This window comes from Oreochromis aureus, linkage group 6 (assembly GCF_013358895.1).
Source record: "Oreochromis aureus strain Israel breed Guangdong linkage group 6, ZZ_aureus, whole genome shotgun sequence".
NCBI classification, from domain to species: Eukaryota; Metazoa; Chordata; class Actinopteri; order Cichliformes; family Cichlidae; genus Oreochromis; species Oreochromis aureus.
This window is the reverse complement of record NC_052947.1, coordinates 9,366,937-9,392,764: the sequence shown is the minus strand read 5'-3', so window position 1 is coordinate 9,392,764 and position 25,828 is coordinate 9,366,937. Positions and strand designations below refer to the sequence as shown.

Genomic DNA, 25,828 nt, shown 5'->3' with positions numbered 1-25,828 from the left:
TATACATTTAAGTTACTACTGCGCTAAAGAATCATCTTCGGTTTATAAAGCATAAAAAGCAAGGTGTGTAAGACTGACCTCTTTTCCCACACGGCTGTTAAATGTGACCCGGCTCCTGTTGGTAGTGTGCGACCTGGACACGCAAACGCCTAAACACACCCGGTCTCTCACACAACCTTTCTGCACAATCTGTCCTCCCTTAACTGCTGACAGATAATAGTTGTGGTCCTGTGACACCCAGTTCAGCTTTGTAGGTATGTGAAATGCAGTGCAAATGGGAGTGGTGTCTGTTTACGCAACCTTTACTTCACTTTGTGCGGTAAGCACCAAGCATTAAGATTTAAAAAAAATAACAATAACTTAAAAAAATAAAACAGGAAGCGCAGGATTGTTGCGCGGGGGTTGCTGTTTCGCTGGAAATGTGCATCGCTGTATAAAATCCACGGGGACAAAAATTTTTTTTCAAGTTTTTAGCAAAACTGTACGACCGATGTCCTAAATAGCAATTAATCTGACTTTGCTGCATTTCCTCTTTTTGCATTTCTTAGGAAATTAAGTTAAGAATGTCACAATCGCAGGACAAAGCTCTTCTGCAAAGGTCACAGCTGACATAAGCCAAAAAATAAGTTCATAAAACAAACAGTTTATTCACAATGTATTTAAGCTCTATTTATGCATGCAATATATGTACCATTGTTAAGGTTTTCTCTTGTATCCATTGTGTTGGGATTCCCAGAAGATTGTGTCACACTGAGATTGTCAAATTTCCAAATTTTGAAAATATGGACGCCAAATCAGTTTAATATTGAAGAGTTTTAAGTTTGGTCCAAAATACAAAAACCAGTCTTGGTCAAGAACAAAGCTTACTTTAAAAAAAATTACATTTCAAATTAAATGTACGAATATTTGTCTGGATATAAATATCTAGAGTGGCAAAATGAAGCGCAGGTCAAGGACTTTTATAGTGCAGCTCAAATATTGGCTGATAATTTACTGAAGTGACTGTTGCAGAAGAGCAGGAGTCAACTGTGAATACTTAGTGTTCAGTTTTTAGCTTTGCATCCTCCTTAAAGAAAAGTAAACTGCTGGCTAAATGGGAAGCAAACAGCAGAGTTTATGGTTTTATAAATTACTCCAAAATTAAATGCAATTTGGGGATCTGCTATGAAGAAGCGTTTCGTAATTCACCTTTTTGAATACATTTAAGTGTCTCACTAGAGCATGGTCTAAAATGGTAATGCAATATCTTAAGGCAAAGTTTTTCATATAGCTTTTTAATTTTAGTTAACTAACCTCAGTCTCTGTAACGTGTGTGCATTTGAATACAAGGCTTTTCATTTCTACGTAATTCTACTTTTAAAAATAGCGTCAAGAAAACTCTCAGCAGGTGTAGAGCAGCAACAATATTTATAAGAAAAACCCAAAAAGTGAAATACACAAACCAAGAGCAACTTTTCAGGCTGCCGGGGTGTACAGGGGGAGAAAATACATTTCCTAGAAGTGGATTAAAAATATTAACAGAAAAGATTTTGTTCCCAGTAAAACCACAGAAACCTTTAGCTAACAGCTAGCGAAACTCATACCGACTACTATACAGCCAACTAGCTTAAAAAAATAAATAAAAGAAAAAAGTCACTACACAAGGTTATAATAAAACTTTCAGACCATGTTTATGTTGAAATTAATTATAAACGAATAAAAAAAATGAAGCTAGAGTTTATGGTGAAATGGCTAATGTCAGTGAAGTTCAGACTGCATAACTAGCTAACGTTAGCAGGCTAAGGCTCAGCAGCTAAATTAAATCAACTATGAGCAGCACAAGGAAATTTAACAGTAAGGGTGAAATGGGCTTTCAATTCTAAATTTTAAGATCTTTACAGGGTGGAAAGTATTGATAAAACAAAAAGAAACTCAGTGATAAGGATTTTTGTTTAAGTTTATCAAACAACAAAACAAACACGTTTCAGTTGTACGACTTCATCAACGCTACCAAAGTAGACTCACCAGTGAGTTCCAATATTTTGTTAGTAGCAGTAACATAAATGACCAGAGTTACAACAAAAATGACCATACGTATAAGCCACATTCAACTGGGTGGTACCACTACATGTAAACCCCTGTGTACCCCTGCTGCTGTCACTACCAGCTGTCAGCGGTGAATACTATGGTTAAAGCCACGGATGAAACTTTATTAAAACATCGACAGCTTCTCTTTTTCAGGTAATTAGGTGACTGGATAAGTTGTTGACTCAAAGATTGACACTGATCTATGTGCTATGATGTGTAAAATGTTATAAATACATACATCAATGTTTTAATTGAGAAGTAATTATTTACTTTGTAAGACAATATTTTGAATATATTCATTAAAAATGCTTAGAGTACCAAAAAAAGAAAAAGAAAAAAAAGGTACTGCTGCTGGGTATCGATACCAAATCCTAGTAGTGTCACTACCACTTACCTCAGCAATAATGACTGTGCTGCTAAATGGTACAAGATACATTTGGCCATTTGGTCTATACATCACAGTAAGTACAACAGAATCGTGATTCTTCAGACATGCATGCAGGGGTTTTCTATGCTCAGTACTGGATGTAAGAACACTCAGAAATTATCCAAAGACTAAGTTTAAGTACAGGATCTAAGAACATTTTTTAATGAGGCCCCTGGCCTCGAGTTTCCATGTGTAGCTACAGCTACAGAATACAAAGCAGCAAGCTGTTATCAAGGCTTTCCTCCTGGCTGCGGTGTACCGAGGGTGGGCAGGAGTTTGGAGATACACAATGAATAAACAGTGAAATCAGGTAGGAGGAAATCCACTGAGATTCAGTGAGGATAACAGACAAATGACCTGCGCGCACACACAGACACACACAGTCACAACATCCAGCAACATTTCTTGAGGGGCGTGTAGCAAGCAGCTTTAAAGAGGGGCTTTCCTGGGCAAACTGAGGTGAAGTACAGCTTTTCCAGTTTTTGCAGCCTCCTGCGGCATTGTGTCTGTGTGTGTCTGTGTGTGTCTGTGTGCGTTTGTGTGATCGGTAAGCACTGGGCCACTTTCCCAGATGAGATTCTGGGCTGGAGGATAATCCTGATGAAAATGTCTTTGCTTGTCCTCTCCCTCTCATTCTCTCCATCCATTCAGCCGGCCGCCCATCCGCAGACAAAGAGTTGGCCTTCATCTTCCTCTCCCACCCTCGTGTTCACGTCTCACCTCCCTCACATTACCGGTGGCAGCCTCCTCATTGACGTACGCATCTCTCAACAGCCAAAGCGATGTGATGCGATAGCCATGCGTCACCGTCATTCTTACAAATCTCATTGAATTACCGGGCTGCTTTATTTGTTGGTTAATATGAATCATAATCCCCTCCTCCATCTCATATCTGTGGCTCTTATAGTCTTTCTTTCTTGTTTGTTTCCAGTCCAGCCTAAAGCCTCATCTGTGGTCACCGCATCCACTGTTATACGTGAAAACTGTGGCGTCATCGCAGCCCTGTGACGATTTGTCGGGGCGTGCTGAAGCGCGTCAGAGTGGCTGCGGCCTTTGCCTGAACAGCAGGTGTCGCCACTCACTGAAAAACCTCTTCAACCTCAGTCTGTTACAGCATCTCTGTAGCGCCTCTATATTCTGAGAATCTGACTTCCTGAATCACTGAGTCGTTAAGTGAATGGCTAATTTGCAAAGTAGATAATGACAAGACAAACTACAAACAAAACAAAGGAAGGGATGAGGAGCATAAAGTCAGAGGCTTCACCCTGACAGACCTGAGGCACGTTTCGGTTGAATTTACTGTTCATGTACCCATGCTCAACAAACATTTCCAAGTCATATCTGAGCCTATGTTTTCTATACTTTCCTCTATATACAATGGTAAGTGGGACTAGTAGGATTACATGCAGTGCAACGACACACGTAAAGATTGGAAACCCACTCGAAGAATTTTGACACATAATTATTATGTGGGGTTTTATCTGTAATGCAAATGTACACGTATGCATATTTGACCTGCATGACATTAGGGAACAAAAGTGATCCCAAGGGTCAAAATAAAGTCACTGAAGTGACGAAACAGTGTTTGCACACAAAGTGAGTCTTTCACCTAAATACACAGATGTCGTTTAATCTGCAAAACCACCAAAATTGAGCTTACCCAGCAGAGAACTCGATACTTTATTATCTCAACTTCCTCTGTTTTGTTCTGTATAGCCAAACGCAAACCATCTGGGTCCACAGCACAGGCAAAACACACAGAGACATATCTGCATATTCATTTCTGACCCAGGCATGAACTGTGCGTCATTTCCAGCTGGCATGCAACTGACACCCCCCCCCCCATAAAACGAGTGGCAGTGGTACATTCCGGCACTGCAGCCTTAATAAACACACATGCCAGGCTGAGGGCAGGTCAGGACCATTACCTCGCCTAGGTGGGTCTCCTGTCTCCACAGCGTAGACGTGGCTGTAAGGTGACACTAAGGTGACCGAGCATGGAAGAGGGTAGGGGGGAAAAAAACAAAAACAAAAAAAACTGAGAGAGCGAGAAGTAGGTGAGAGAGAAAATGGGGCGATGAAAGAAAAAGGGAGCGATACATCCTCAGGGACAGACAACTTCTATTTTGGCCTGGTGGTAAACTCAGCCGTGTGTGTCTGCATGCAAGAGGAGGGGTGAGGACATGAGGGGAGAAAGTGCCGTTTTTTTAGAACGGGGGAGTACCAACCAAACAGTGTGAGGGAAGGGACAGACAGGGGAGAGAGGGAGAGCAAGCAAGAGAAGGGAAATGTTGCTCCTTTGATGGTCAGTCGAGCAGCAGCGGTACGAGGAGTGCTCTTCATACACCCACACATACAGCCCAGCCACACTCAAGTTTGACCTGCCAGAGCAGAAATCCATATTTAATCATCACAACAAGTACCCCCTAAAGACCCTGCCTGGGAGACAGAGTGTGTGTGTGTGTGTGTGTGTGTGTGTTTGAAGGAGGATTTATTAACTAGAACCAGCACTGTATTGTAAGTCTGAGCTTTAAAATGAGGCATGAATAATATCTCAGACTCTTTGAGAGATGCCCGTTGGTGCAATATTGATTAACACACTTGAGAAGAACAAGTTGTTTTTTTAAGTTAATCAGAAAATTTGCTCAGGGCGAAAGCACCTTAAGCTTCTCGTAAAACTATTTGCATCGGAAATGAATCCGACAGCAATCTTTATAGGCTGGCAGATGTCACAAGACAAAGACTGCTGAATGCTGCTGTAAACCAAAGCAAACAAAGGCAGAGTAAGTGCACATACGACAGCGAGCAATAGTCGGGTCTCGGTAAACACAAAGGCCAGACGGCTGATAATTCAAGCCTCCAAATTTTCATAACCGGTGAGCAAGAATCATATATGATAGAGAAACCTTTGTGCATACATACATACAACATATTATTGTGATATTTTGTGTGGTAACATTGTATCAATACAGGGACACCAAGTATCGATATTACTGATAACAAGAGGGCTCCTGCTCCTGCTAGTAAGCAACCTGTCTGCAAACAGCTGCAGTCTGATTTGGACTGATTGCAATCACAGAGCCCCGTGCGTGGGGATGCATGGCGTCAACGCGTTAACGAGCTACCCGCGCTTACGCGTTGACAAAGTTAAGTTTAACTTTGTGGGCAATCTGTAGTTGGAAAAGAAGTTGATAAATTGCAATGTGTTTTGCAATGCACAGCATAATCACAGATTATTAAAAACTGCAATAATATCATGAAGTATTGTAACAATTGTGGGGTGTCTAATCTAATGAACTGGAAAAGAAAAAGACTTGCAGAGCCTGCACAAAGCATTCGATGCACTCTAAATAAACCAAGTGATCAAAACTGACAATACATAAAAGTGAAAACCTTCCCAAAATGACAACTAAAGCAAACTAAGGCTGTGTGTGAACGTCTGCATCCTGCACTCGTTTTCATGAACCTATCAGGAAACCCTGCCTTCTCTGTACGAGATGTGAAAGTTGCCACATTAACACTTGCTCGTCACTTTCAGCACAGCAAAAGTCTGAACTGCACACGTAAATTAACAGTGGCACACGCAAAACAACCAGCGCATGTCTTTCGTGGCGATTGAGCTCCTTTTCTAGTTTGCAATGAGATTAAGACAGACACAGACACACTGGGGGCATCCAGAGAACCGAACATTCATGATCCTTCGTTAGATACTGACATACGAGTATGTCAGTATCTAATGAAGGATCTATGTCAGTAGAAACCATGAGCGCAAAAGCAATTTTGCAAATATGGCGTGACAGGCCTATATCAGGGATGCAAACTCATTTTACAGCCACACGCTCCCTTCTGTTATTGTAAAGATGTTTAACTACACAACGAGTCCCTAAGATAAAGTAAAGGAAGAAAAAAAGAGGCACGATTTCAGCAGCGCATCTCAGTTTTTCTATATGAAAAATGTGTAAAATTACAGCAATAGTTCTGGTAGCTCAGCACCCAGACTCTCCTGCATTTATAAAGCAAAGTTTTCAGTAATTCATCGACAGATGGTGAAAAACAGGAACCTCAGCGTCATTTAAATGTCACGTTGCTGTTTATTGCCCATTATTTATTTTCTGTCAGTTTGCATTAATGACCACGGTGCAGCTCTTTATCAATAGGAAGCGCTGTAAAACGTATTCAAATGCAGCAAAAAGTCCACAAATTTAAAACCGCCTGGCACTCATGTTTGATAGCTCTGGCATAGATAATACAGATATATATATATTTACGTAAGTACAAAAACAAACAGCAGATTATAAATAACAAAACATCGCCTGACGCGAACGCAGCTGCAGAGGCCGACTGTGTCGCCACACATCAGGAACTCTTTCATCAGCTCAGCCTGCTGTCACTCAAAAGTAAATGAAAAGTTTGCTTCATGCAATTACTTTCAAATGACTGCAGGTCCCGGGACCTACAAGTTACACTTGTTAAAAGCTTGCTCGAGGGCACACCTCCCAAAGAAAAAACAGAACAAAAAACACACAAAGTGATCTGCTGGTGCAGCTGACATGACAGCTTCACAGCTCTCAGCGTAGAACACCAGACCGGCACCTTTCACCTTGCCGAGGTGCGAGATGTTATTTTTATCAGCGCTGCTCATCGGGTGACAGCGGGTAAGTGGTGGGAAAACTCTGTAGCTGTTCGTTCATCCAGGCATCAAACACTCCCCGACCGACTAATGAGGGCTGGGAACACTCAAGCCTAAGGCGAGGTGGGGGGTGCACCTTCCCACTTCCCCCGACTACCCCTTCCTGAGTGCTTTAAACACAACACTTGATCCTGCAGCACGTGTGGCCAGAAGGGGCTGATCATGATGCAGGTATGTGCAGGAGATCTGGATTAGATTACATTGGATAAACACATGAGAGGGATTCCAAATCAGTGCTCTCTGTTTTTATCCACGTTTCACGCAGCGCTCAGTCTTTTCTAGGACAGGGTCTGTATGCACACGGCTTGAAATAAGATGTCAAACAAGGAAAGAGATGTATGTGTTTGTCAGACCGAGTCTCTCCAGGAATAGTGGGAGCACAGCCAGCAGGCCCAGCCCAGTGAGCGAGTGTGTGCGTTTGTCTACAGATGCCAGATCAGAGGTGGAACACAGCTCAATTCCCCCAGCAGCAGCAGAGGCAAGCTGTGCACGTAACCTATTGGTGGGGTGAGCTCGGTACGATCTTCACATCCTGGAAGCTGGGACGACCCCCGCCTGCACAGCACAGATTACAGCCATGGCGGTAATGATGCAACATAGATATTGTATGATCCAGGTACATTTACACTGATTATTTTGAAGTTCTTCCTGCCATGTTGCTGAGTCGTTTACCCCCCACTGGAGGAGACAATGGCTTCTAACTGCTTTAGTGCTCGCCCTGTGCCTCAGCATGGAAAACAATGCACTCACAACCAATGGAATAAAGATCATGTTAGCAGTAACTGCTGGGACCAACGTGGCCTCCAGCATAATTCGGCTTCCCTCAGCCTCGGCTCCAGTTTCATCAGCAGCACTTCTCAGTGTGGAGGTGAGCTAGAGTTACACTAAGCAGGAGTCAGTCATCCTTTACATTCCCTTCAACATCGTTCTCCATTTTAAACCCGCTCAAGAAACTTGCTTCCCCCAAACGAGCCAGCGCGACCGGGATCCGTTTACGTTCATCCAGCAGCTGCTGAACCGGGCTACAACTCACAATTTCAGGACTGTGCAGAAAATGTGACACGATCTAAAACTGCATGCTCCAAAAGCAGAAATAGTTTCGGTTATAACACTTTTTGGTTACCACTTTTGACACTTCTCACTTCTCCCCTCACTTCATATGCACGCATTTCTCAAAGACTCCCTTCAAGACCCGTTTCAGATCACTTTGAAAACAGCTCTGCTTAAACGGCACAACATTCTGGACCCCGGTCCACCTTGCAGGCAGGGCCACTTTAAAAAGGGGCTCTGAAGAGGGATTCACACAAACATTTTTCAGGCTTCTTACCTCAACCAACTCTGTGACCTCACATGTGGTCACGCTGAACTGTTGATTGTCACGTTTTGCTTGCACTTCTTAGGCTGAAACCCAAGAAAAGCAGAACTTCAAGCAATCTGTGAAAAAAAACAAAACAAGAGGGCGAAGCAGATGCATGTGCAGCTAGCTGTTGGGCATCAGGAAGTGACGATGGTGGCGGTGAGTTAGTGCATGAACAGAGCTGGCAGCAGGCAGCTGGCCTGGCTCATGCTAAGTGCTAATCAAAGCTCTGTTAGCTTGGCTTGTGAGCGACTGATTGCCACTAACATGATCACACCTGTTGGGCACACCCACTGCCATGAGCTAAAGCAACACGTGCAGGGGGCTCCACCCTAATTCTGAAAATGGTATTCCTTTGTGTGTGTTTTGTGGGTTGTTGCACTACCTGTGTTTACATCCACTCTACTGCAATACTAGAAAGCTAATCCTAGTGAGCAAAAGTCAGCCAGCTCTTGCTTTGTTTGGGATTTTCCTTCGTTCATGCAAATCTGTCTTCACTGCCCTTTTGCTGTCCTTCAGTGGCGTTCGCACACTGCAGGATATCAGATGTCCGCCTCCATCTGCTTATAACAACAAGACTGGTTTGTGGCCATTTCCTGCACACATTCTCGCTTTAAAAAAAAATTCTTATTACAAATTTCAGCGCATTCGACTCGAGAAGCAACGGAGAGGCTGCCGTTTTCTTCTGAAATTCAAGAGCGTCAAAATCCTTCTCGAACTTGATCTGCAGTCAATGCAATGAAATCATTACAAGACGTATGACTGTTGGGCAAGTTGGCACTAACAGCTGATTTCCTAAGAAAAAAAGGAAAAATGAAGAAGAAAAGAAAAGGGAGAGCCTGCAAAACAGGATGTAGTGCAACAGGAAAAAGGCTGCTGATCTGAGCGCATAGACCCAGATCACCCCTGGCAATTTTAACTGACAGCCTCTCTGTGTGCCAGCAAAGCCATTTGTTTCGGCCTTGCAACCTGAGTCGCAGGCTGTGCGGGGGGTGGCGGGGGAAGATAGAGGGCACGCCATAATGAAAAAACTGTGTGAGAGCAGAAAAGGATGAAAGGATGCATGCTAATTGAACTACCAAGAAGAGGTTTTGTGTGTACTGCAACCTAAAATTTGATCACGTTTTGAAAAAGCTTCAGCATTCCTCGTATTAGGAACCGGGCAGATGATGGGACCAGCAGCAAAGTTTGTTATCTGCTGCCGCTGGGAAAAACAGACAGAGGACAAATCATCTGTCGGTCTGCGTTTCGCAGCCTTAAACGACAGGTTCAACGCTTATTCGCCTCCTTGTCAGGAGTTAGACAGGAGTCAGGGGCTCCTGCATCTGCAGGGTAAAAAACACAAAACGTGAGATTTGGAAGATTAGGATTTTCCTGTAATGGTCGCGGCACACTTCACGTTTTCGACTCCCTTATCCAAGGTTTCCTCTCTCTTATATGTGCCAGTAAAGCAGACCTGAAGTGAAACTGACAGAGTATGAGCGACAGCGGGAGAAATCTCGAGTGCGCTCTTAATCAAATTTGGCAAATGATGCGAGCTTCAGCTGTGGGGCTCAGGTGGATCTGCCGAGTCCAGGCAGTTTTTAAGGGCCCCCCTCTCTCCACCCAAGCCAACTGAGTACTATCCTCTCTCATCCTCACTAGTCATCCAGTGCATCCGTTCCCTCCCTGTGTTGCTCGCTGCACGTCTTCATTCTGACTGCAGTGTGTTTCAAACCCTTTCAGTTTCTGCTCCTCCTCCTGCAAACACTGCCACCGTTACCACACACAGACACACACACCTCACAGACTCTTGCACGAGGCTCTGTCTCTCAGCATCAGCATCAACCGTGAAGTTAAAAGGCCAGCATTCCCGAGAGAGACGGTCTTTGTTGATGCTGCTGTTTGAAACGTGGGGCTCGGGGATGTTTGTTAGGACATCGGTGGACCATTTGAACGCATGTCGTGATAACTGCAGACAACCGCAGCAGCAGAAATCCTTCTGCTTCAGCTGGAAGCATGGTGAGAAACTTCCTGCTGCCCTCTAGCTCAAATTCATTTCCTGTCTGCTCTCTTCACAACCTGCCAGGTACTGATCTGGTACCAAACAGCTGCCAGGAAAAGTCGAAGTATTAGCCCACTATCTCACCGTGGATTCAACTTAGACCTTCTCAAATTATTGTCGTTACTAAACAGACATCATAAAATAAAAAAGCCCAAAAGAAGCATCTTTATCCTCGGGGAACAGACTGAGCGTGCTCATCACTGACGCTCCGCTTCGTGCAGTCACACCTGGGATCTGCCAGGTAGTGCAGTCTGCTACTGTTGCACCACAGAGCAGCTCTAATGGAGCTACAGCCGATTAATTGTTATGCTCCAGAGTAACGGGTGACGTATTGAAAGAGGAAGAGGTCTACTGTTTTCTTTCCACAGAACTGTAATAGTCAAAACCTTCGATCAAGCTCACGCAAAGCCTGCCCAATGGCGCATCGGCTTATTCAACCCCTTAGTACTCGCACCCCCACCGCAGCAGGGTTGGATATCCCAAAGCACCAGTCAGGGAGCAGCAGACTCACTCCTGTGGGAAATTAGAAAAGAATTCAGCTAGCGGAGGTGGTGTTCTGGTTTTGGTTTCACTTTGACGAGACATGGAAAGTAGAGTTATTCAGTGAAGGCCTCAGCTGTCGCAAACAGAAGTCAGCTGCTTGGAAAAGGGTGATTCAGACCTATAAGGTCACGTGCTGGGAGGTCTTTACGCTGAGCTGTGAGCAGCAGTGACAAGACTCACGGCCTCCGACGTTTTAGGTATTTGAAACAGAAGCATCTACCCACTTGCCATGCACTTATGTCCAACCACTGCATGCTGTGAACTAGACTCTTCCTTCCTGTAGTTTGTAGTTTGCAGCCTACCTCTGCTCTCATTCTTCCTGTAAAGAGGAGTTCTTCCTCCTCGCTGTTGCCAGCTGATTGCTGATTGTTTTTTCTCTAATGCTGCCAGATCTCTACCTCACAATTTAGAGAGCCTCAAGAACAGTACTTTTGGGAACCGGTCTCATGTGAATAATGTCATTTAAAAATGTAAGTGAACAAGGAAGCACCAGCGGGCACTTAAGGAACCTCATGGAGGTACCTTAATGAGAATCAAATGCCAAAACCTGAAAGCTCCAGTGCACCAACAATCTACGAACCATGAGTGACGTGAAACATGAACATGATTAGCCTCGATTAGTCTTTAGCATCTTGTATCGCTGCTTCTTTGAGGCTGATTACATCTCTGCACATTATTTTGCATCTCCTTCCTGTGACATTTCTGCAGATGAAAGCGAACAGCAATTCCTGACCCACTGGCCCTGGAAGGCCGGGGGGGAGTCTGTGACAGAATGGCCAACAGACTAATCGGTCATGGAGCTTGAACATCAAGTCTAACATACACAGGACAAAAACATTTCCAATGAACCCAGTAAGGAACATCCATGTCTACACATCCGCCCCGGTCTTCTTCTGTTTTCAGCAACTTCCACAACCTCACTCGGGCACACACACACACCTTACACTGCAGTCTTATACCCTGGGCTCAGTGCGATGGCAGGGGTCTTCTACACGTCACAAACCGCCCCTGCTCACCCCACCCCTGCACATTCCCCGCCCAACCTCCACATCCCGGAATCAACATAAAGGGAAAAGAAAACATGAATAAAAGAGCTGAGCATCTCCTCTTACCCATCTGTGCCTGTGTCGGATGTCTTTCAGAGGGTCATGGTGGATGAGAGCCCTGCTGATCTGAGTCGAGCCAGTCGGTTGCACTGCAGAAGCCGCTATGCCATCGCATCGGTGATGCTGGAGACTGGCTGATAACCGGGGGCCGGGGTCTCTATCTCTCTCTCTGTTGAAGGCGGGTTACTGTGCAGTCATTTCGCCTTCGCTGTTTTTGTTTTTTTCCTCTATCCGCCGGATCGGACGCGCAGATAATCGTCCCAAGCGGGACCCGACTGGGGGTGGTGGTGGGGGGGATCCTATGGGTCGCGGTGATGGCTCACAGCCTCCTCTCCTAGCTCAGCCCCTGATGCTGCTGCTCCTCAGACACGAGCAGCGGTTCGCCCCACAGATAATCACAGCGAGCAGAGGCACGGAAAGCACCGAGCCACACCGCGGTGCAAAAACCAAACAACAATAACCGTACAAAAATAGGATGGAGAAGGAATGATGCGAAGGGGTTCCGGGGGTGGCAGCAGTGTCGGTGGGGCTGGTGGTGCCAGGCGGGAGATGGATGGGGGGTGATAGCCGCTGTCTGCCGAGCTGATCGCCGTTTTCCGTCGTGTTTACGAGCCGCTGTCGCCTCCTCCCTCCGTCTCCTCGGTCTCTGTCCGCGATGCGTCCCTCTCTCTTCAGTCTTCCGCACCCGCCGTGACGCCTTTTCCGCTCACAGGAGGAGAAGAACCCCCGCTACTCCTCCGCTCGCTCCGCCTTCACGTATATTCTCATAATCTGCCCTCTATTCCTCTCGATCGGAGCTGCGAAGAGCAGGAGGAGGTGCAGATGAGTGTGCATGTGTGTGTGTGTGTGTGTGTAGGGGGGGTGGGTGGCGTTGGGGGGGAGCAAGTGGAAGAAAACTAAGGGAGCGGAAGGAGGAGCCCCGTGAGAAGAGAGCTCCTCCCCCCGTTATGCTGCTTATCGGCGGGACGGTGGGGGCGCCCATCATGAGATATGAAAAATGAGATGAGCGAACCGTGCAGCGGCTGGAACATATAAGACTGTTATTGCTGTGACCTCACCTGTGATCCACGCAGAGCTCGCCTGTAAACACTGCCTGCAGAACTGCAAGAAAACTGTATGCCCATATAGCAGGGACCCCGTGAGGCACACCAGACACTGTTGCACGGATACAGTGTGAGGAGACACACACACACGTTCACCTCCGACTGCTGCTCAGGCAATGTGAAGTATGGCCTGAAGGGGGCGCCAGAGAAACAGCAGGTTGTAACTCGGAGCTCACCTCGGGCAACGCTGCCCTTCAGTTAAACGCAAACGGTGCTGTATTCGTTCAGTGTTAGTGAAGTAGGAGCTGGTTATGTGTAAATAGAGGGAAAAGTGGAAAACAGGGAATTTGTCTCTTAGTTTTAAGTATTTTTTTTAAAGTCATAACATGTGATTTGCAGTCATGAGCGGGTTAAAATACTGGCCCAGTTCAGTATAATACTATCCATTACACATGTGTTTAGATAGCTGAAAGGCCCGCCTTGCTGCTATGACAAATCCATATTTGGCTCTTTAGGCACCATTAAGTGCAGAGCTGGATGTATCAGGAAAAAAGGACTAAACCTGCACCTTTTCCAAACAAATCCAACACATATACACTACACTGCCCAGTGTCACCTGCCTTCACACACATACACACATCCCATTTTTAATCCGTAGTTTCATATGATATCAGATGGCTATTTTTAGCCATAACAACTTCCACTCTGTGTTTTGAATTTTGAATTACTGCCTTGATTCCCCCTGGCTTGTTTTCTTAATTTCTAATTCTACTGCCTTTTATTATTATAATGTTTACTGTAGTAGTAGTAGTGGTGGTAGTAATAGGACGAGTAGCAGCAATCTCCCCATTGCTTCCAATTGTCCCTCTTTGTCTCCAAAGTTATTCTGTGTCAGTCTCTTTTGTTGGCTTCCTGTTTTATTTTGGAAGTTACTGTTACTTCCTGTCTGGCCCCTGATTCCCTGATTGCTTCCACCTGTTGCTCATTGCATGCACCTGTGTTTCGTGTGTTTAGCATGTGTGCGTGCATCCTGAATTCCCTTTCTAATGTGTTTGTCGTGCTCTTCCTTTGTGTGCTGGCTGATCGTCGCCTCTGCTCATTGTGCCTGTTTAGATTGCACATTTCTGTTGGTCTTCTTGCTTGTTTGTTTTGGTGATGTTTAGATATTATGTGGACTTTGTGTATTTTGTTTGGGTATATCTATCAGCTACAACAAAAGCTCATTTCTGATTTAGTGTTCTGCGTCCTGTATCTGGGTCCTCTATACGCCATGGCTTGCACATATGCTGACTTCACAAAGTCAAATTTAAATATAAGTTTCCACCATTTTAACTGCTGTAAACGAGGAAGAGCTGAAGGCGTGGGATGATGTATTTCTTTTTCTGAAAATCCCTTTAATAATGCTTCAGGTCAGATTTAATGTAAGTGTGCTGATTATGTTTCTTTATCCTTTTATGGCAAATGAATTACACTCAGGATGTGAGGGTAGGTAGGAGGAGAGGGCGTCTGCAACCATGACTATCAGCAGGTGAACAAATAAACAAATGCAATGTCTAGCATCTGCAGAGAGCTGGCGTGTGCAAACACAGGTGTGTATCATTAACATTATTTTTTGAAATGACACGATTATCTTCTACGCTAGTATGTAACAAAATCATGTTGGCAAGCCTATCTGGTTTTGTGATTACTCTGTGCCATGCAAGAGAGTCCAGGAAGAACCTAAAGTTGGTTTATCCTCAATTAGTAAAGGTAAGTAAAATTTATTTATATAGCACTATTTAAGACAAGAAGCTGTTACGAAGTGCTTCACATGAGAATAAAAGGCATGTCAAACAAACAATATAAAGGAAGTATAAAAGCATATCAAACAAAGCAATAGGACAGTATAAATATCAAACAAAACAACATATTACACACGAACATTACCCAAATGCCTGTCTAAACAGATGTGTTTTAAGCTGTTTTTTAAAAGAAACCACAGAGTCAGTGGTGTGTAGCGGGAGAGGTAAACAGTTCCACAGTATTGGAGCCAGGGTTTGAAAAGCGCAATTTCCCCCTTCGTTTTCAAACGGGTCCGTGGAATAGATAAAAGACCACTATCAGTGGATCCAAGAATCTGCTTTGGAGAGTAGAGTTGGAGAAGGTGGGGGCCTCACCTTGTAAAGACATAAACGTAAAAGGTGAGGATTTTAAACTTGTGAAAATTTATTACTGTAGGTTAAAAGCCTTGCTGCAGCATTTTGGACCGCTTGGAGGGGATTTAGTGAAGCCTTAGATGCACAGGAGAAGAGTGCATTACAGTAGTCTAACCGGGAGGAGATGAAGGCGTGGACAAGCATCTCCAGTTCAGCTTTGGAGACAATAGTCCTGAGTTTGGCAATATTTCTTAAATGAAAAAAGCAGGAGCGGGTCACAGATTTAATATGAACGTCAAAAGAAAGAGATTGATCAAAAGTTATCCCAAGATTCCGAGCAGTAGCTTTTATCGAGGATGAAAAGGCACCCAGATGTTGACTAATTTGGGGCTTGATATTCTCTGGAGCAAGGATTAAGCACTCGGTCTTGTCTGCGTTCAGCTGCAAAAAATTGTTTGTCATCCAAACATTAATTTCCTTAAGACAGTCCATTAGAGTGGATAGCTTGTCTAATTCCCAAGGTTTAAAAGAGATGTATAATTGGATATCATCTGCATACAGATGGTAGGAAATATTTTTGAAACCGCTAATGATGCGGCCTAAAGGAAGAATATATAGTGAAAATAACAGGGGGCTTAAAACCGAACCCTGTGGGACTCGACATGAAAATTTAGCTACATCTGATCGGAAGTTTCCCACTGAAACTAAAACTGTTCTATCTGCCAAAACTGAGGTGAACCACTTTAGGACAGATCCAGATATCCCTACCGTATGATTTAAGCGATGGATTAAGATCTGATGGTCAACGGTATCAAAGGCTGAGCTAAGGTCCAGAAGAACAAGGACTGAGCAATCACCCCTGTCTGCAGCCATCAGGTCATTTGTGACTTTCAGGAGAGCTGTTTCTGTGGAGTGTAACTTTCTAAAACCTGACTGAAATTTATCAAGAATAGTATGCGTGTTATTCTGCACCAAGAAATGACAGATGTATTCAGAATAAGCACACAGAAACTGTGAGTCTGTATCTACACTGTTATCGTCAGCTACAGTCTCCATAGTTTGTACTTTACTAACATCATGACTCTGGTACCGAGCTAAAATCCAACAAGTGTGGACAAGCGTTGCATGTCGAGCCCCTCCCTTATCCCCACGTCTCTAGTCAGACACGTTAAATGCCAAAAAATAAATTCAGAAAGAATTAAAACTAACAAAAATATAAAATATCTAAAGTTTCCATTGGTTTAATTAGCTTACCAAAGTAAATCTCAAACAAAAACATAAATTTTTTGGAGAAAAAAGTCAAATTCCTGCATGCACACAATGTGACGCGTAAGAGTTAATCTAGCAAAAATGAATGGCTATCTGTAATAAGCTGTTTATTGTTCTAACATGTCTACCAACTTGTGTCCTCCTCCTAGTGCCTGTGGCAAAGGGTGGAGGACTATTCATGCTATTTGTGGCTATGCATGCTTGAATAAACTGGAACAATAAACTGCACCGACCCTTAAAAGGAAACATCCTCCGAGGGGCGAATGTTCGTCTTTGTCACGTTGCTTAACTTAACTCAGGGTTTCACTGAACTCATGCAATGAGACCAGGCCCGAAAGCCTCTTGGTTAAAGAAAAAGGAACATCTCTGCTTGTCCTTTTCAAGACTGACAGACATGAGGAAATAGATTCCTAATGTGCACATTACAAGCCCACGTGGCACAAGTTTGCCTCAGTACCTGAGACCACCATCGCTCCCATGTAGATCTGTAGCCTAAAGACCTTTACAGGCCGAGCGCGTTTAGAAAGAGACGTAATTCAGAATGTCAGTGAGGTAGATTGAGCTCTTGTGATCAGAGTTGGCACCAGATCAGAGCAGGTAGAGAGCCGATTGACCAGAGAGCAGTGTCTGCCTGTGTGTCAGAGGTAAAACAGTATTATTTTACAACATCTATATTAGTAGCAGTGCACACTTTGAGCTATGAGTCCACTTGTTGCCAGTTGCAGATTGCGGTGATCTGATTGGTCAGATCTGTTTATTTGTATGCAAGTTTACTCAGTTGGTGTAAACAGCTGCATTAACAAAAGGTGAGTTAGAAAAATATTTTGAACCCATGAATTTTCTCATGAATCTTACACGTCCGGTGTGTAGATGCCTTAAAGCTCGAAGCTGTGAGTTACAATAATATAAGAGAATCGGCTCAATGAGTTGATCACGTATACGTTTTATACCAACCGATGCTGTCAAACATCAGAAGCTGCCCTCTGGATGGTTTCTACTTCATGTGGATAAACAAAGCCTGCTGTCCTTCACAAATTCAGTCCAGGGTTTTTGAAGGGAACACCTGAGAGATCTAAAGTCAGCTATTAGTTCATCCTTTGTACATCTGCCTGAAGCCAGCAGGTGTAACAAAGGATTTACATATCTCCCCAACTTTGTGTGACTTCACCCATTTCAGTTTTAGTTTCAGGTTACAGGTTCAGGTTGAGTCCCTTTTTCGGAGACTCGGGTCTCGAGGGAGCTCAAGGAGTCTAGATGCTCATTATTTGGCAGCTGTGATATGGTTCAGATTTTAAATAGCCTGTGATCCATTGCTTTTTAACAAGTGTCTGCATCAGTAAGCCAGTGAAGTTGCGAAGTTGGCAACATCTCTGCTTATTAGTGATACAGTAAATACAGCTGGATGCTAAGCCCCCTAGAGCGTAACATCCCTCATAACAGCCTGAGATCTTCAACCTCAAAGCCTCACTTTGTTCTCCCTCTGAGCAATCAGCAGCCACTGTGCGGTGGGGGGAGGGGCTTTAGAGACCTACACTGTTTCTGCATTTTAAATATTGATATCAGCCCGTCAGCAGTCTGAGTGCGACATGGTTTTTTTTTTATGGCTGACAGCAGAAGTCTGTCCTGTCTCATGAAGCAGGATTATGAAGATGCTTTTATGATAGCTGGAACCAAATCAGATCTGACCCATACTGTCACTCTGGTGTCGGGGTCATAGCTTCTGTTAAAGAACCTAAAGTTACACCCTCTGATTCATCTGGGTCATTCATGGGTACATTGGCTGGTTTCAGGGATTATTTTATGCTCACTACACTAAAACTGTCTCTGGAAAATCATACATATGTCTTGACCCTTGTGCCGTACCTTGTAACATCAGCAAACCTGTTTTAACCTGGTTACTTTCTCCAAGTCGCTGGAAAAGCTGGTATGGTTAGGTTGTATTTTAAGCCATGAATGAAACAAGTGTTTTCAGGAACTATGAGATGTTATCTTTTGGCCTTATAGTTGTTAATAATTCCTTTCAGGTATCCGGAAATAGGTGAGAAGTGTGAACCAAACCAGGTCACTGGCGTCCTGGTCAATGTTAGGAAGTACTGCATGTCACAGAAAGCGTTCAGGGCTCTAACAGAGTCCGTGCCTCAGCAGCTCTGTTTTCTTTCTTACATGTTTTCTTCAACAAACTCTGACCCTACCATCTGAACCTTGCAGCAGAAATTGAGACCAGACCGCGTTTTTCCAACCTTCTATTGCCCAGTACTGGCAAACTGTAGCCTCAGTTTCCTGCTTTTAGTCGACAGCAGTGACACCTTGTGTGGTCCCCTGTTGCTCTACATGCCTTAAAAGCATTGAATTGTTGTGTGATTGGTTGATTAGATTTGAGAAGTCATGTAATTATTTTGAAAAGACTGATAAAGATGGTGCAAGCACAGAACCGGAGCAACACCAGCGTGCCTTCCCAGAGGAAAAACTGCTGGGTGAACCAGATAGTCATTTAATCTCCATCTCACATCCAGAACACAATCACACCTGTATACCAGCAAATTTAAACGCTTCATGAAACTAGAACAAAACAGTCTCTTCAAATATAGAAAAGCCGGAAAAGCCTCGGTTTAAAAGAAACGGGACCAACAAAGAGTGAGTTCTCAACACACGTCTCATTTTCATAGAAGTTTCCTAGAACGTCTGCACCCAAGGCAACACACGCAGGATAAAATATTCAGCAAAAGAGTCTTCTCAGATGACACCTGCAATAAAAATGGTCTTTGATCCAAGTCCAGACTGAGTCAAACGTTTCAGTTCCCTAAAGCTTTCACATCCTCAGTTTTCCTTGGATACAACTTTAGGGCGACAGGAATCTGGATATGGAGACAGAGTGAGAGCTTTGGACTTTCCAGACGGATATAGCGGTAAACCAAATACTAGGGAAAGATCAATGCTTTATGAGACAGGAAGAGATAAGCATTCAATTGCTTCTGTTTTTTTCATGGAGCCGGGGTGTGGTTAGGGTCCCGTAAAACCTGGAAGTCAGTCATCTGTAGGTGGATTTGTAATGTGTTCAATGTGTAGGAGATTACTGCTGACTGGAAAACGCTTCCTGTGCATCACTATTGCTCAGGGGTGTTTGATTATGAGGGAAACGTTACGAGTGGGGAGACAAAAGGGCGTGAAGAGAAAGAGAAACTAAGGACTCTTCTGCTCTTCCATACTTCCAGTGACTTTCCCCCCTTTGTGCTCATCAGCACACTCTGCGTGGAACGAGCCGGTTTTGCCGTGGCGTTTACTCTCAGACAAAAGTGTCAGACTTCATTACAGCACTCAGCAAGCATTTCAAAACACTTGACAGAGTAAAGACTGCAACTCTTTCTCACACTATCAAAATAGTTGCAGACATGCTGTCACGCCTGCATCTCTTTACACAAACAGGCTAACAGCTCTCCGCTTTTCCTCCACATAGATATTTCAGTTTGCTGCGTTTTTAAATATTAAAGCCGTGCATGTTTACCTTTCCCAGTTTTCTCCTGCCTCTCGCAGCCACAGTCAGCGGTCCAGGATCAGGTAGACAGCGTCCTGTCTGTTGTGCTCTCTCTTTTTTTTTTTTTTTCCAGGCAGGTAATGAGCTCTTCCATTAAAGGTGAGAAGTATCAGGTGAGTGTGGGCTGAACAAACACAGCATTCTGCAGTCTCCTTGGTCACAAAGTACAGCAGATATTACACTCCATTGGTTCAGCTTACGCCCTAAACACACCCACATGGTGATGGTCTATCATATAACTAGTCACTGTTTAACACCACGCCTGAGAATGTTAACAAAACCTGAGGACACAGTAAGATGACCTGTGATGACAGTTACTGCTCTTCTATTTTTTTTAATGCTGAATTACAGAAACAACAGGGTTGAAAACATATTTGATCTACTGCACAATGGTTAATACTGGCTGTCAGAAGCTTCAGGTTACAGTATGGATCCTGCTGAAGGGAAACTGACATGTCAAAATAAGAAAAAACAATAGACTCATGAAGTCAAGTTTTTCCTGTTTTGAACCCACTGCTTCATAGTTTAAAGTTGATTTAACTACAGATTAAAATTAGGTCAGGTTACACCATCTGTTCGTGTGCATCTGTGTTTTAACACGTTATGTTTTCCTTAATAAGGTTGATGTGTCTTAAAAAGTGCTTTTATTTACTCTGATAGAATTCAGCTTTGAAACATCGATTTCTCTTCTTTTCACTTAAGCGTCCCCACATTCTGCTGATCTCTGGCTTTAATGTTGCTGTTCCTATCAAACAGTGATCACCTGAAATCTCTGCTGATAATGACTCATGCCTTTCTTTACAACTTGGCTCATGTGATGAATCACATGATCAATGGTAGGTAAACAAACCTCTTAAGAGAGGACCTGCACTAGGGTTTAAATACCTGGGACTCACCACTGTTTGGTTTTCAAAGCCTTGGATGAGAGGTGAAACGTCTTCAAGGAACTCAAAGAAGTCCAGTGGCTTTCATATCAAGCTCCTTAGAATACGATGACCTGGATGACTGAGAACCTACACGCGCATAATTAGGTTATTAGTCAATAACATCATTGGGTATAAAAAGAGCATCTAAGAGAAGGAGAGTTTCTCAGAAGAAGGTCAGAGGTTCACCTCTGTTCAAAACTGGAACATATTTCTTCTCCAGATGAAGACACTGAATATCATGTACAATACATAATATCATCAAAAGATTCACAGAATGTGGAGAAATCTCTGTGAAAGGGACAAATGGTGTCAAAATACGATCTCGGCTGCCTGATCTTTGTAAAAACAGGCACTATTCTGTGACAAAGTTTGTGGTGCCACCCAGAAATGCAGGTTAAAGCTCTGTGATGCAAAGAAGAAGCCCTATGTTAATACGATCCAGTAACCCCGCTGTCTCCTCTGGGCCAACCTCAAACAAAGGGAAAAACTAATTAGAAGGATAAAAGTGTGAAATTATTTTCTGGCTTGTTATCCGAGGCCATTTCTGACACGATTCCGTCAGTTCTTCTAGAATTCACAGCTTTATATCTGGAAAGGCACCATCAATGCTGAAAGGCAACATTTGCTCCCATCCAGATGATGTCTCTTACAGGGTAGGCCTTGTAAACTCATAAGACAATAACAAAACCACATGCTGCATCTCATATAAAAGCATGTCTTTGGAGTAGAAGAGTCCTGGGGTTAACTTTCACCAGTTGAAAAAATTTGGCCCACCATCAAATGAAAAATTTGACAAATCAGTTCTATTATAGTCGACAATGAGTAAAACATGGGTGTATGAGACTCGCAAATCACTGCTACTGTCACCCCAAGACTCACAGGCACAGCTAGGCTAAGACCTAGACATTAGAAACTGGATAACACTGAGCTAACCTTGGGTCACTAACGCAGACAAATATTGCTTATATATGCTGAGAAAACTGTGGCTGAATTATTTCAGAAATGAACAGCTGTTATCCTCCAAGGCCACACATGGCTACATCTACATCCTGCAACTGCATCAAACAACACAGTCGGTCATGTTTTACACGACACAGTACGTTGCTCCTTCAGCAAAGCAGCGGCAGCAGAAGGGACACAGTATGCACTGTGATGTGGGTCTGACATCCAAAAGACAAAAAAAAAGGTTGATTGTATAGTAAAGTAGCAATATGCAAATATCACTCATGACATGAAATGAAGAATGAAGCTCGTCCAGAGTCTGAAAGTCCACATGAGGAATCTATTGAGATCCTGGCAACAAAGAAACTGAAATCTGCTTGGATTACACTCTCTGAGCTCATTGTGATTGAAGATGGAAGAGAAAGAAGAGCCAAGAAGATGAAAATTATTCAGAAAAAGCATGCAAGTTTTTTTTTTCCACCAAAGATATCAGCATGCACTCCTCCGCTGCTCCGGCGAAGAAAATCAATGACTTTATTAGCATTAACAAATTAAAATGTGCGAGTACAGGGAGTGTACGAACCATCTGGAAGACAAAGCAAGAGTTTTAAAGGTTGGCTGCAAAGTAATCAATGTACATAATCAATATATGTCCGTGGTTTGATTCATAATTTTAAGTGGTGAATCGGGAAAGCTTGTTTTCTAATCTATAACGACGTGTAAAAATCTGCGGACCAGGTTGTGTTACAGGAATTTGACATTTGACCATTACTCATATATGAATTCATGAAGTGGGTCTTTTTTGTAACCTTATACGTAAATTTAGAAAACCATTTTTTCAGAGATGCATAATAGGAAGAAGAAATGGCCACTTCATTAGGTCCACCTCACTAATGACTTCAGAACTGCCTCAGTTCTTGGAAACAGTCCTGGAAACATCTCTGTTAAGAGAATATTGTATAATATGATCAGCTATATGAAATGTATCTTTTTATCTTATTATTAAGGACATGTCTAAGTGACTTTTCACCTAGTAACTTGTGTGCAGCTACTAACCGCTTCCTGTCTTCAGAGAACAGAGAAGTGAAGACTCAGCTCTATTAGAAGAACATGCAAATGTAGTGAAGGGGAAAAACCCGCGGCTCTAAATGACGTTGTTACCTTTGTACACACACACACACATACACACACACACACTCACACAGAAAAGTATAAATAAAGGACGCGGACAGTCGTGGGGCGCAGTTCGTGCGTTTCATGACTGCCCCTCACGAGTGAAAAACTTCTGCAGTGTTTGTGTGTTTTCTAAACTCAGGAGTCTTGGCTAAAGAAAGAACGGCAGGGTGATTTAAAGAAATCCCCTGTCAATCTCTTAGAGACTTTGATCCATATTGATATGCTAGGATCACAGTCGCTGCAGATGTGAATCTCCTGTTCCATCCCATTCCAAAGGTGCTCTGTTGTACTGGGATATAATGAGTTTTGAGGCCATTTGAGCACAGTGAACTCAGCATCATGTTTAAGAAACCACTCAGAGATGATTTGAGCTTTGTGACAACAGTGTTATCCTGCTGAAAGCAGCCATCAGAAAATGGTCAGTAGGAACACTCAGGTAGGCTTTGGTGTTCAAATGATGGAGCATTAAGAAGCCCACAGTGTACCACGAAAATATCCCACAGACCATTACAGCCTGAATCACTGATACAAGACAGGCTGGATTAATGCCTTTATGTTATTTACACCTAATTCTGTTCCTGATATCTGAGTGCTGCAGCAGCTCAGGAGACTCATAAGACCAGACAACATTTTTCCAATCTGTTGCTCAATTTTGGTGAGACTGTGTGAATCTTAGCACCAGTTTCCTGTTCTTAGTTGACAGGTGTTGGCACCCAGTGTGGTCTTTTGCTGCTCTACATGCATAAATGCACTGAGTTGACGCTATGTGAGCGGCTGATTATTTAACTAACAGGATTGGCACCGGGTTGTGGTCTTCTGCTGCAGTAGCCAGTCTGCTTCAAGGTCCCACATGTGCATTCAGAGATGCTCTTCTGCATACCTTGGTTGTAACGAGTGGTAATTTGAGTTACTGTTCCTTCCTATCTAGCTATTCTCCTCTGACCTCTGCCATCAACAAAACATTTTCACTAAGAGAAATGCCCCTCGCTGCATATTTCCAGAATTATTTACTATTCTCTGTAAACCCTAGACACAGCTATGATTGGAAATCCCAGTACCTAAAATACTTAGACCAGCTACTCTGGCACCAACAACCATGTCAGATGCAAAATCACTGAAATCACTTTTTTTCTGATGCTTGGTCTGAACCCAACTTTGGCCAGTGAGTTTATATTCAACTACTCACTAGTCAAAGCCAAAACACTTTTCATACAATAGGTATGGCAGCTGTATAACTATATTTAACATGGAAGAAAATAATATTTGCTAAAGAGTTCCTAAAATCAGTCAGCACTTCATTAGCAAGGCGTGTACACCTGCTTAGTTTTGCACTGATATGGCCCTTCCAGTCAGGATTTCATTTAATGGAGATTATGTATCTGAATCTCAGGAGCAGGACCACGCCTCCAAACACGCTCCTTCCGGCTGTCATCTATATAGGTTCCCCCAGTTCTGCAAGCTGATCGTTCTTGTTTACGTGCCCCACCCTCCCTCCCTCCTGGTTCTCTATTCTTTAATTTCGTCGCTTCTATTTAGTACAGGGGGACCTGCCAGGCCTGGGAGCCATCACCAGTCCCCTTCGAGGCCTTCCCCAAACCGCAGCTCAATTCATGTCAAAGCATTCACCTTTACCTACTAAAATGCTGACAAACCTAAAATGAGGACGTGGGCCCAGCTAGTGAAATGTTAGTGTCAGAATCACACTCTCTGACCAAGGACCCAAACCAGGCTGCCCCTCCCTGAGCCTGTAAAGCACCTTGAGACGACTGTTGATGTGATTTGGCTTTATACACATAAAACTGGACCCCCGACAGGACTTTTGGGGCTTTGATCGACGTGAATGGAAAGCTGAGCAGATATTTGTTGACTGCTATGTGAGCAAAGCTTTCAAAATGCATCCATAAGAACAAACAGAGGCTTCAAGCAGAGTGCAGTGAAGCTCATTTACAAGTCTCATTGCCGGCTTGAGGTTTTTACATTGAAAATGAGCTTTTAAACGAGCAATTAGCAACATTCCTGCGTTGGCTTTGATACCGAGCACTCTGCTGCGGTACAGTTTGAACTTGTGACTTGAGGGTTTAATGCGACACGATTCTTCTTCCATTTATTGCTTCTTCGTGTGTTCTAATCACTTCTCTGATTAAACCAATTAGAGCCTCATAACAGTGTGAAGTTAATTTAGGCAGAGATAACATCCTGACTTCCAAGAAGGGGGGCTGTGCAAAATAAGCTGCATGATGATAAATGTACTAACGTTTTTAATTCTATCAGACTCGCACAATGACACCACGTTAAGACATTTCAAGTCTCCTAGCTTGAGAATTTTCAGTTATTAGGTAAGACTCTCTGGGAAAGGGTTCACGGCCCGGTACCCCAGAGTGCCGTGCAGTTACAGTTTGCATATTTGTACATCTGACACTGACAGAATATGTGAAAGAATGCGAAGCTTTTCTCGGCTTGAAGAGCCCCTCCCTCTCTCTGAAAGTAATTTTGTAAAACAGGAAATCAGAGGCATGCAGAGTTGCAGTCAGCCAAGTGTCTGTATATCCTGAAATACAAAGCAGATGGGAA

General features: G+C 43.5%; 1 protein-coding gene across 6 annotated transcripts in view; it reads right to left on the bottom strand.

Moving 5' to 3' along the window:
• mgat3b (beta-1,4-mannosyl-glycoprotein 4-beta-N-acetylglucosaminyltransferase b) overlaps positions 1-20,257 on the bottom strand; it is a 65,715-nt gene extending 45,458 nt beyond the window's left edge. For 2 of the 6 annotated variants that reach the window (XM_031751109.2, XM_039613048.1), the window contains exon 1: positions 8,512-8,731. The gene's annotated coding sequence lies outside the window, so the exon portion shown is untranslated. Of the gene's footprint in view, positions 1-78; positions 204-8,511; positions 8,732-12,240; positions 13,069-20,183 lie in introns of those variants that run through there. The other 4 variants (XM_039613046.1, XM_031751111.2, XM_039613045.1 and 1 more) reach the window with 4 other exon arrangements.
• Positions 20,258-25,828: the final 5,571 nt, after the last annotated feature.